Source organism: Patella vulgata, chromosome 5 (assembly GCF_932274485.2).
Source record: "Patella vulgata chromosome 5, xgPatVulg1.2, whole genome shotgun sequence".
Classification (NCBI taxonomy): Eukaryota; Metazoa; Mollusca; class Gastropoda; family Patellidae; genus Patella; species Patella vulgata.
In genome coordinates this window covers 10,822,950-10,836,319 of record NC_065883.2, presented here as the reverse complement: position 1 = coordinate 10,836,319, position 13,370 = coordinate 10,822,950, and the positions used below count along the sequence as shown (strand labels likewise).

Genomic DNA, 13,370 nt, shown 5'->3' with positions numbered 1-13,370 from the left:
ACATTGTTTAAATCTGCCTATTGCAGGTCTTTCTCTAGACCCGAAATGTTATCTAAATGATTAATTAGACATTAATTAACTTATCCAGACCATAATCAACTCTCTATGCCATCGCTAGCCTGCGATATTTAGTGGATTGGATTACATTTTTTGAAAAAAAAAATCAAAGATAAAAATGTATAATTAAGACAATGCTTTATATCATACTAACTTTAGTAATGGTGGTCAAGACTAGCCTAAAATCCAAAAGCTAATATCTCGGTTCAGAGTGGTGCAATTTGACTGAAAGTTTCAGCATATTCTATTTACATGATCTATTTTTTAACTATTATAGCGAGAACTGTCAGCTCTTTATCTAATCTCCCATAATGTTCCTTTAATTATTTGTAGTATCATTATATGATTATCAGACTATTCTTGTAGTGACCCATTTTTAAAAATAAGGTACCACCATTTTAACCAATGTATATCCATCTCCATTCATTATTTGTCTCCGCATTACAGACTGTAGACATATCTTTTGAACTGCGTGAAATAAATCAAGCAGAATGAAGAGATATATATTCTTTCTCTTATCTTTTTCTTCCCCGGTGTAAAAATAGATGCCATTTGTTAAAACATGTATAATAACTTATGGTAGTAGTTGTGCCGAATGTAAACGGAAGACCTTTATTTATAGGAAATATCAAAAGGCAATCATTATGTAATTCTAGGATTGTGTTGCATTAAAACAAGCACCAACACTCTTAGATCCCTGCGATAAAACATGTCGAAATATGTTTTGGTTTTTCCTTTGAAAGACTGCAAAGATGTCATGAAGTAGTTTGTTGTCTTTGGGTGGTATAAAAAAAATTGGAGTTCCGGCATATCCCTGAAGTAAGAGGGTGCTTAAGAACGTGTTGAAATATGTTTTGGATTTTCCTATCAAAGACTGCAAAAATGTCATGAAGAAGTTTTTGTTAATTTGGTTGGCATAAAACAAAAATGTGGTTCCGGTGTATCCTGTTTTTAAGATTCACATCTTGATTGTGACATAAATACATGTCGAAATATGTTTTGGATTTTCCTTTGAAAGACTGCAAAAATGTCATTTGAGGTAATTTGGATGGTATGAAAACATGGGGTTCCGGTATACCCCCTTCTTCTCTTGTAACATTGTGATTGGGTTCACAAAAAAAGTCCCGATTTGGCTCCGTCAGACTTTCACCGGATTTCAAAAATCAAAAAGGAACTAGACGGTTGTCATTTTCCTAGTAATGAAGATGTCAGCTGTGAATGACTTTTTTAGGGTGGCTGATGAAAATTTCTTCCTGACGGGCATCCAGCCCTTGCAACATAGTTTGCAAAAGTGTGAACACCTCGAAAGTGACTCTGAGTAAAATAAATGGAAACAATCGACTTTGTACAGGACTTTCACAGATAGGCTTACAACTTTTCAGCCAGCCCTCGTACACCCCCCCCCCCCTATTTATCTATAAGTAATAGATGACATGAACACAGCAGGATATACTTAGAACACTTTTCATCTATTTGTTGAGGAGTTCAAACTACTCTTACCCACCCATTTATCTATAAGTAGTAATAGCTGACATGCACATGGTAGGATATACTTAAAGCACATTTCATTTATTTGGGGAGTTCAAACTACCCCTCCCCCTTCATTTAGCTATAAGTAGTAACAGATCACATGACAGGATATTCTTAGAACACTTGATACCACTTTGCATCTATTTGGGAAGTACTTTTGTTTACTATAGTACACAACAGGATGTACTTAGAACAATTGATACCACTTCTCATCTATTTGGGAAGTAATGTTTGAATTGTTGTGTTTATTTTATTTGGGAAGTACTTTTATTTACTATAAACATGAATAAATACAGATCAATGAAAAAGCATATTGATAAATAATAAGTTAGTAACTAATAAGGCCATGGTGATGACAAATACACAATCCTTCCTATATCTCTTAACAATCCTCCCAAACCAAATAACTAACATGCCAAATCACAACCTGGGTGAGCCGTTTGGTTAGCCATTTGGTGAGCCGTATTAGTTATAGAGTAGCTTATACAGCTTGTATTGATATGGAGTGATATGTGGTGGAGATGAGTGTTGTACGACTATATAGTACACACCTGGGACTAGATCGTTGCTACCAATACTAATGGACATATGCTTTTATTGTTCTTTTTACAGGCTCTGATTCTGTCTCCCACATGTACTTCTTATTAAAGATCCCGATAAACGAGCTCTTTTCAATCACCACTGGGAGTTTGGATATCCATATTTCTTTTGTGTTTTTTTTTTCTTGCATCTTTTTTTTTTTCTGATGTAAACAGTGATATCTCTTACAGTTTCACAATCTCTATAGGTCAAAGGTCGAAATAAACAGAGGGATAAATTTAATAGGAACCATGCTAATGTTTATATCGCTATCCCTGCAACTGTGATTCTAAGACAGGTTTCAAGAATTCACACCATGCTGATCTGTTAGTGTTAGATTGACTCAAAAGAATTTCCCAATTTCTCCCTGAAGATTTTATTTTTTCTTTATCCAATGGAGAAAATTTGTGATGATTCTGATGTTCAAAAGAAAGAATTTACAAACATTTTACAAAATGATTTGAATTCAGATTCTTTAATAGGATTCTTTCAGTTCAAGTTACCGATATTTTTGTTCATTTTTGAAGTGTCACAGCTTCAGATCGTGAATATCAAAGCCTATATCTGTTCTTCAGTGTTTTAAATAGGATTCTTTCCGTTCAAGTTACAGAAAATTCAGATAATTTTGTTCAAATTTGAAGCGTAGCTGCCATAGATCGTGATTGCCAAAGCCTATATCTGGCCTCTCCCTATTTGCAAAGAAGTCACATTTCAAAGCATTAAAAGAAGAAAATCAGAATAAAATGCACAGAAATAGAATCAATCGTGTTCAAAATTTGATTTATTAACAAACGCGTCGTTATTGAGAGTTTCTAATGACGTGAATGGTTAGTTTCTGCACGTAATTTGTCCACTCTGCAAACAGATTAAAGTTCGACATAAACATGAAAATTCTTTCTCTAAACAGACGCTATTTTACAACTAAATCTGCTCATTTATAAATATCAATATTAACGTGGTTTGATTTCTGTGAGCTAAATTGTCAATGTTGCGATAAAAAACTATTTTCAATAATATTAATGGATAGACAAATAATGATAACTATTATTTTGACATTTAGGTGTGACTTTTATCCATTTTTTTTTCTGATCTGGGCAGACGGCTGCCAGCTTTTGTCTGCTTATAAGAAGGAATTGATTTGCTTGGTGCTGTACTATTAGCTGGGGTTTGTTATACATGATTTTGTTTCGTGTTGTACTAGTAATAAATAGTCTATTAGCTGTGGTTTTTTATATACATGCCAGGATTTTCTGACGTGGTTTCCCATTGTCAGTGGTGCAGAACGAAGGGCCTGACAAGGACAGCCGTCTAGTCCTTCGGATGAGATGAAAAACCAAGGTCTCGTGTATATATTGGAATGCACGTAAAAGATCCCCTGGCAGTTGGAATTCGATATAAGAGTAGGCGAGAGTGCCGCTGCCCGGGCAAAATTTACCTCATAGCACACTGTATGGTGTATGCCCGTCTTCATTAGCTCAGTATAGGAGCAGAACAGTAGGACGTTAAACCCCATTTCATTTCATTTCAGTTAAATACATGCAGGAAAGGGGTTGGCTGGCTGAATGGTTTAACTCGTGCATGTTAGATCATAAGGTCCGCCATTGAATCAAGTGGAGGGGTTTCGACTCTATTCCCTGTTTGTAAGTGAGAAGGAGTAGGGTCGCCTGGGCAACCTCATGGGTTTCTCTGGGTCCTATGGTTTCCTGCTACGGCTAAAGAACCATTGATACACTCAAGTGAATTATTGAAATAATATTGAACCATATGTTAGTCCCGAGCTTATGAAATCACAAGATCTGTCTTTGAGTCAAGTGGCGTGGTTTCGATTCCTTGCTTAAATGCGACAAGAAGTAAGGTCACCTGTCAAACCTCGTGGTTTCCTCCGAGTCCTCCAGTTTCCTCCCACTGCTTAAGACCCCAACGCGTAAGCGAATTATTGACATAAAATTGAACCATATGTTAGTCCCGAAATGACTTAGTTTGTGTCAAGTGGACGTTAAACCCCATTTCTCTCCTTTATACATGCAGAATAAGCATCTATCCTGTTATTATCTGATAACAATTATCTGTTTGTCGTCTTATCATCTCCGTACTAATTATGATCCTATGTACTGTGTATCACAACTCTATTTCTTTATTAACCCTATGCAAAAAGGTTAAGAAATACAAAGAAAGGTTATCCAAGGTTTGAAGATAACAACTGTTGTTTCCTGTTATTACAAGACAAAGATGTCATTTACCATCTATACGGAAATTTATGAAAATAAATGGGATCTAATGTGCTAAAAAGAGTATGCCATACTAACAGGCCCCATCCCACTCCACACTAACAGGCCCCACCCCCACTCCACACTAACAGGTCCCACCCCACTCCACACTAACAGGCTCCACCCTACTCAATACCACCTCACTCCACACTAACAGGTCCCATCCCACTCCACACTAACAGGTCACACATAACTCCACACTAAGAGGCCCTAACCTACTCAATACCACCCACTCCACACTAACAGGATCCACCAAACTCCACAATAAAAGGTCCCACCCCAATCCTTACTAACAGGTCCCACATAACTCCACACTAAGAGGCCCTAACCTACTCAATATCACCTCACTCCACAATAACAGGTCCCACCAAACTCCACAATAAAAGGTCCCACCCCAATCCTCACTAACAGGTCCCACATAACTCCACTCTAAGAGGCCCTAACCTACTCAATACCACCCCACTCCACACTAACAGGTCCATCCTACTCGACACCTAAAGTTCCCACCCCATGACAAGTGTATCAACCAATCAAACTGAAAACAATTGTTTTTGACATCTGACATTTTAATGTCCTGTTTTCAAGAACTTCCTAAAAGTAACCTTGATAGCTTTTAGATAAAGTCTGTGAAGAGGTTATCATGGCTTTCTTCAAAAGATCTTATATGGTAGTTTTATATACTGATAAAGACAACATTCCTGATGATAATAACTTTCTATAGACTTGAACATTCAGTCAGTATGACTGCTCTGTGGTCCTTTAGAATAAGAATTATGTTTAAAATAAGAAACAGGTATTTTGTTTAAGTGCCATTTAGTAACAGAAATATACTTTTATGTAAGTTGTATTCCATATAATTGTGTCATGTGGTAAACAAGTATGATCAATGTACAACATAGTCTATTTTTGAAGTCTACATTTGATTTAAGTAATACAATTATGTAATATATAATAGCAATAACACAGGTAAACCTATGGCATTTATTGGCATTAGAGAGAGAGAGAGAGAGAGAGAGAGAGAGAGAGGGGTCATTTCGGGACTAACATATGGTTCGATTTTAATTTAATAATTTGTTTGTGCGTAGGGGTCTTTAGCAGTGGGAGGAAACCGGAGGACCCGAAGAAAACCCAGGAGGTTGGACTGGCGATCCTACTCCTTGTCACGTACAACCGGGGAATCGAAAACACGCCAGTTGACTCAATGACAGACCTTATGATACAGTGCGCATGTGCTAACCATTCGGCCATCCAACTCCCCCATTGGCATTAAGGAGAGGGGTTAAATAGGCAACAATCCCATTCAATTATGAATAAAGGATTGTTTATAAAAAAGAAATTGGCATTAAGGATCAGTAAAATGACGTTTCAAATGTTCTTGCGACATTTTTTAAAAAATAGCAGAAATGGAGCTGTTATGGATAGAGAGGAAAAACTTGTTCCACTCCCTAGGAACTGTGTAAACAAATGAGATCTATTAACACCAGTAAGAAAATATGGCATAAGGTCCATTAAATGTTGATGCAAAGAATAAAGCCATGAGACAACTTTTGAAATAACAGAATCGGGGCTTGTATTGGTAGTTTAATCCATAGGGTAGACAGGAAGCTGCCTTGGCAAGATTCTAATATCTAAACAGAAACGTCAATAAGGACAACAATAATGATCATATGTTACTCATACAGCCACAAACAAAAATATTAAAATAATAAATCTATTGGTTTATGTATTGTGCCATCACTAATTAAAAATACAGTATGCAAGAGCTAAATCGGCCTGTTGCAGATCTTTCTTAAGGCCTGAAATGTTATCTAAATTATTAATTAGACATTAATTAACCTATCCAGACCATTATCAACTCTCGATGTCATTGCTAGCCTGTGATCTTTACTGGATTAGGATCAGATCTTCTGCTCTACACTCATGATTAAATCAAGAAATGGATAATCGAGACTTGGTATTTTATTGTACCGACTTTAGTAACGCTAAATTCTAGGTTCAGAGTGGATCAATTTGACTGAAATTTTCAGCAAATTCCCTTTGCATTATCTAGTTTTTAACTTTTATAGTAAGAACTGTCAGCTGTTTCTCCAATCTCCCATAATGTATCTTTAATATAGCATCCCACTTAAACACTTTATTTTGATCCTTAATATAATGAAACTTGAACCCCAGAAAACCAAAAAATAAAAGTACTTACAAAGTAAAGAATATCCTGCAGTTAGTCTTTAAACAATTTAATACTGTCTATATTCCTATGTTAGTAGATATATAATTATCTATATTTAACAGAGAGAGAGGATAAATAACATACAAGACCTATCAGATACTATAGGTAGTGTACAAGTGATAGAGGCTGGTACATATGATATATCTAGTGAAAGACTGATACTGGTTAACTGCACACCTCTATTCTTTCATACAACTAGTACTAACTTATCACACACATATGAATTCATAGTTCAACAATTTCTACCCATCTGGAGAAAGAAATGAAATGGGGTTTAATGTCCTACTGTTCTGCTCCCACTGGGCTAATGAAGAAGGGCATACGCCATATACATGCTATGAGGGAAAATTTTCCTGGACAGCAGCACTACTAGAGCCTACTCTTATATCGAATTCTAACCACCAAGGGATCTTTTATGAGCATGAGCAAGACGAAGTAGACACGTGACCTTGTTTTTTTTGTCCCATCCGAAAGACTGTACATTGTCCCTTGCCATGCCCTCTGTCCTGCCCAACTGATAAGAGTGAACTATTAAACATCCCATAAAGACATTTACACACCTTAGGATGTTATTTCCTTTGATCTCCCATGCATGTTATGAAACGTATCAACCTGTTGTGACGTCATCATAGGGTGATATATGATATCGACTCTAGGGACGATATCAGATATCATCCTCTGATGACGTCACAACAGGTTTACGGACTCTGCAAAGAAAAGGGACAAATTCTAGTCCAGAAATAGTAAGTAAGATAAAAGCTAACTTTAAGCAAGTACCATTTAGCCGGCTCTGAGTTTTTCACGTAGCATAAAGGTTAGCTTCAAGATGGTGCTCTGAAATGTTCACTTGGAATAACAGTTAGCTTTAAGCTAGCACGAAGCTGGCTTTGAGTTTTTCACTTCGGCTAAAAGTTAGCTTTAAGCTAAGGCCAAGTTGGCTCGCAACAATATATTCAACACAAAAGCTAGTGTCATGCCAGGCCTTGGCACTTCCAATTAAAAGGTAGCATCAGGCTACTTCCCAGCCATGTCTGAGTGGTTTCATTCAGGAATATCGTTAGCTCCAAGCTGGGTTTAAGCATTTTCAAACATTGCCCAAAAATAAGTTGAGTCTGAGTTACCTTCATAACCTTTTGTGGAAATCTGTGGTTTCAAGTCAGATTTTTTACTGGGGTTTTCCCTTAGTAGTGGTGCAGAATGGGTGACCTGGCAATGATATGAAATGGGGTTTAACGTCCTACTGTTCTGCTCTGACTGAGCTAATGATGACAGGCATACGCCATACAGTGTGCTATGAGGGAAGTTTTGTCCGGACAGCGGCGCTGCAGTCCACTCGAATTCTAACTGGCATGTGTACATGGGACCTAGATTTGTTCGTCCCCGGCCATCCGAACGGCTATACGTTGTCTGTTGCCAGACCCTCTATCCTGCATCACTGACAAGCAAGAACCAGAACAGAAAGTCTTGAAATTTCTCAGCTAATAATGGTATTGAACCCAGGACCTCCAGATTTGCGAGCCAACATATTACTCACTGAACACAAACCAGGTCATTTTGGGACTAACATATGGTTCAATTTTATTACAATAATTTGCTTGCACGTAGGGATTCTTAGCAGTTAGCAGTAGGAGGGAACCAGAAAAAACCCACAAGGTTGGACAGGTGACCCTACTCCTTGTCACATACAACCGGGGAATCGAAACCATGCCAGTTGACTCAATGACAGACGTTATGGTACCACATGCATGCGCTAGCCATGTGACCATCCAACCCCCCTGGCACAGGAAAGTATCTAGTTGGATGGATTGTAAGAAAACATGAGTCCTATGTACACAATAGTGCATATGTTCCTTTTTATTCGCCGATCAGTGCAGAAAAGTAGGATGTTGAATCCCATTTCGTTTCTTTTATTTCCTGTCAAATGAGTGCATCAGAACATAAAGAATAAAGCTATTTACGGTGCACATTCAATCTTTCTATAGAATATTATTAATAGATCTATAATAACCACAGAAAATACTTCTGAACAAATAAACCAACATCTTAGCCATTTGCATCGTTCTTCACATTTTTACCTCACTCTCCGTTAATAGAGTTTCTTAAAGTGAATTATGTAAGAGCTAAATCTAACCATTGGTGATCTTTTTTCAAATGTTATATAAATTAATATTTAGACATTTATTCTCAAGACAAGTCCATAATCAATTCTCTAGACTATCGGATGGCTAAGATATTCAATAGATTAGATAATCTGGAAAATTGAGACTTTGTTTATTAGCAATGGCACAAATTGTTAAAACTTTCAACATACATATAACATGGCTCAGAATACAGTAATTTCAATATATTCATTTTTCATTATCTATTATAGAGAGAGAGAGAGAGAGAGAGAGAGAGAGTGAAAGGGAGAGAGAGAGAGAGAGAGAGAGTTTAACATCCACTGACACAAACTAGGTCATTTTGGGACTAACACATGGTTTAATTTTATTTCAATAATGCGTGTACGTGTCTTTAGCAGTGGGAGAAAACCCAAGAGGTTGGACAGACGACCCTACTCCTTGTCATGTACAACCGAGAATCGAAATCATGCCAGTTGACTGGCCCGTAGGTGCTAACCATTCAGCCACCCAACCCCCCTATATTATAGCAAAACCATTCAGCTCTATATTAAAATCTTACACAATGCATCTTTAAATTAGAAATAGAGAGAGAGAAATGGGGTTTAATGTCCACTTGACACAAACTAGGTCATTTCGGGAGGAACATATGCTTCAAATTTATTTCATTAATTCACTTGCGCATAGGGGTCTTTAGCTGTGGGAGGAAACCTGAGGAACCGGAGAAAACCCACCAGGTTGGACAGACGATCCTACTACTTGACTCAATAACAGGCCTTATGATCCAAAGCACACATTTGTCTTCATTCCACTCAGTTATGCAATCCTTTCAAGATCATAATATAGGCTTCTATACACAGATAATATTTTTTGGGTATCAAAAATATAATACGAACTTGTTAACATGGTAGTATTATTGTTTTAGTGCAACAATGACTATACATCAGGGAATTACATTACAATAATTTCCTCAGAACAATGTCTTGAGTTAGAAATAGAATTTGTTGTTATTCAAGATGTAGGCAGATTTTTTCAAGTAACCCAAAATTAATAGGAACCTGTTGACGTGCTAGGATTGTTGTTGTTGTAGTGCAACAAACATATCAGGGAATTACATCTCAATGATTTCCTTAAAACAATGTCTTGAATTTGAAATGGAATGTGTCTTTATTCAACTCAGATTTTGTATTTTATGATATATTGTGCACTTAATAGATCTTACAGATAAACAATACAGACTTGTTGACATTCAGGGATTGTAAAAATTGTTTAGTGCAGAAAATGCATCAGGGAATAGCATTGTTTTTATTGAGGACCTAATGTATATTGTTTGGTTTTCCAAGAGTTCTTAGAAGCGGCATTGGCTCCCTATACTGGCGGTCCTGTGAGTTGGATCCCGGGAATTGCATTGTTTTTATAAAGGTCCCAAGAGTTCTTAGAAGCGGCATTGGCTCTCTAAACTGGAGGTCCTGTGAGTTGGATCCCGGGAATTGCATTGTTTTTATTAAGGTCCCAAGAGTTCTTAGGAGCGGCATTGGCTCTCTAAACTGGAGGTCCTGTGTTGGATCCTGGTGATGGGTGAGAAAGTTCATCGTGAGTTTCCTGTGTGGTTCTCTCTTGTCAGTGGTAAAGGACTGGTGGCCTAACAAGGGACAAAACGGTCGTTCAGGTCGGACGAAGAACCATTGTACTGTGTATACAATTAGTATGCACCCTGACTTGTGAATATGTCTGAGAACGTTCCTGGCAAGAAACAGTATGTGTGTAGTCATTCAGATGGGACAGAAAACTGTGGCTTGCACATAAAAGAAACCTTGGCAGTTGTAATTCAATGAAGAGTAGTTAAAAATAGGGCTGTCCAGTAGTGCTGGCACAATATAGCGTTGAATCGATGTATCGCAATTCACCTTGTTGCTTCAGTAAATAATCTGTCATTCTTGATTATCCATGTCATACATTATCCATGGGTACACAGACACTCTTAATAAATTGTTTTGGTCTTTAATTTAATCCACATTGATATCGTGATATAAAACAAATTTATTTCTACGACATCTGCGAGACTAAAAATATCAATTATTCATTTAATTTAACCTGTTGTTTTCTTGGTAAATATTAACCTGGTTATGAATTGTGATACAAATCGTATATTGTAGCACCTGAATTGCAATGACCAGAATATACCCCCTTTTAACTGTTCATACAAGGGAGAGGGCCCCCGTGACATTTTCAACCATGGACCCCATGTAAACATAAATACTGTATATAATATTCATATTAATTAATAATAATCATTTTCTAGAGCACTGTACATTCAGTCAGTTGACTGCTCTGTGGCACGTTACAAAAAAATATAACATTGACAACAAGCACAAGTAAAACAAAATTATAGGCATACATAAACTTGATGCATTTCATACACAAAATATAACATTTAAAAAGTAAATAAATGAAATGAAATGAAATGGGGTTTAACGTTCTACTGTTCTGCTCCTATGCTGGGCTAATGAAGATGGGCATACGCCATACAGTGTGCTATGAGGGAAATTTTGCCCGGGCAGCGGCACTATCGCCTACTCTTATATCGAATTCCAACTGCAAAGGGATCTTTTACGTGCATTCTAATGTATACACGGGACCTTGTCAGGCCCTCCGTCCTGCATCACTGACAAGGTCGAACCACGCTGGAAAATCTGAATGAACTTTCTCGGCTAATGCAGGGATCGATCACCCGACCTCCAGACTAGCGAGCCAGCGTCTTACCCACTTAGTCACGTAATCCCCTAAAAGTGAATAATATATAATCTTTAAATGGCATTTAGTAACTTTCCGGCGTGGTTCCCCCTTGTCAGTGATGCAGGACGGAGGGCCTGACAAGGACAGCTGTCTAGTCATTTGGATGAGATGAAAAACTGAGGTCCCGTGTACACATTGGCGTGCACGTGAAAGATCCCTTGACAGTTGGAATTCGATATAAGAGAAGGCTGTAGTGCCGCTGTCCGGGCAAAATTTCCCTTGTAGTACACTGTATGTCACATGTCCGTCTTCATTAGCCCCGTTTGGAGCAGAGCAGTAGGACGTTAAACCCCATTTCATTTCATTTCATTTCATTTAGTAACTGAATAGAGAAACAAACAAAACACATATTTATTTCAAAACGACATTTCAAGAGTATTCTCTCAACATTATCAGTATTCTCAGAACATGGCTTTACAATACAATTGTAGTTGAAGAGCACCTGGAAAGAACGATCTAAGTCACTTTTTCAACGAACCCCAGTATAAGCTTTCTGTGGAAAAATCAATTTCAGGTAAAAACGATCGGAGTCACATCGAACCAAGGCCCTTCTGAAATGGCCTCCCGGACAAATACCTCCATCGTACCCTTTATTTGACCTTAATTTGGCTGAAAAGTGGACATCAGTTGTTGTACTGGTAATTATGATTCGTATTAAACATCATTTTGAAGTTGTAATTAAACCCACTCGTTCTGTTCGCGTCAAGCATTCTAATTCGAAAGTCTGTTTTGCCTTTTATGCAAAAAGACAAAAATGTGACTTAGATCGTTTTTCCCCTAGACTCTTCAGTTGTTTTCCATAAGTAACTGTTTTTGTTGGTCTTTTTTAAATAATATTTATTTTTTATTGGTATCTATTTTCGATAAATTATTGAACAATGATTAAAGCTATAATAAAAAATATGAATATCTTTTATTACATTCAAAAAACTTTTTAATATGCAATAGGTCATTTGATACGAATATGTCTTTTATTACATCAAAATAACTTTTTAATACGCAATAAGTCATTTGATACAAATATGTCTTTTATTACATCAAAATAACTTTTTAATACGCAACAAGTCATTTGATACGAAAATGTCTTTTATTATATTAAAAAACTTTTTAATATGCAATAGGTCATTTGATACGAAAACGTCTTTTATTACATCAAAATAACTTTTTAACATGCAATAGGTCATTTAATACGACATATAGGAGAGTTGAAGGTATATGTCATGTTCAACATTAAAATTTCAACAAAATAAAAAAAAATAAAACTCTACGAAACAAATTTTAACTTAGTAAAGAAGTTTAAAAACATATGGTGAACATTTAACTCTGACATTCAAAAAGTGAATTTGTTTATGATGAGACTAAGTTTGGTGTTTTAAAGTTTTAACAACCATGTGTTGACGTGTCGCTAGCAAATTATTACATGTGTGGATTTTATAAACAATTAATTTGATTTTAAATAAACATAATTTATGATAAATTGGTGGGAACTTTGGCACTTAATGAAATTGGATTTTATTTTTATACGGTATTAATTTATCCTGGGAATATTTCTGCCTGTATGACATATTAGTGTAAGTGTTATGAATGATATTGGCCTTACAAAACCTTTGCTATCTGTCTGAAATTTTCTCTGTTTGAGAATAGACACAAAACTAGCTATATCTAGTTAACCTACATTCTAATTCCCATTTCCATGATTTTTGAGAAATATTTATTGATGCTTCCCTTGTTATATGAAATGAAATTGAAAATGTTTTTGTAGTCTTTGTTTGTATTAAGGAGCCACGGTGGCTAAGT

General features: G+C 36.6%; 1 protein-coding gene across 3 annotated transcripts in view; it reads right to left on the bottom strand.

The window, feature by feature from the left end:
* LOC126821931 (alpha-mannosidase 2x) overlaps nt 1-13,370 on the bottom strand; it is a 164,111-nt gene that overhangs the window by 100,404 nt on the left and 50,337 nt on the right. The window contains exon 1 of one of the 3 annotated variants that reach the window (XM_050550574.2): nt 6,631-6,748. The exons of the other annotated variants lie outside the window; for them this stretch is intronic. The gene's annotated coding sequence lies outside the window, so the exon portion shown is untranslated. Of the gene's footprint in view, nt 1-6,630; nt 6,749-13,370 lie in introns of those variants that run through there. 3 annotated transcript variants of the gene reach the window in all.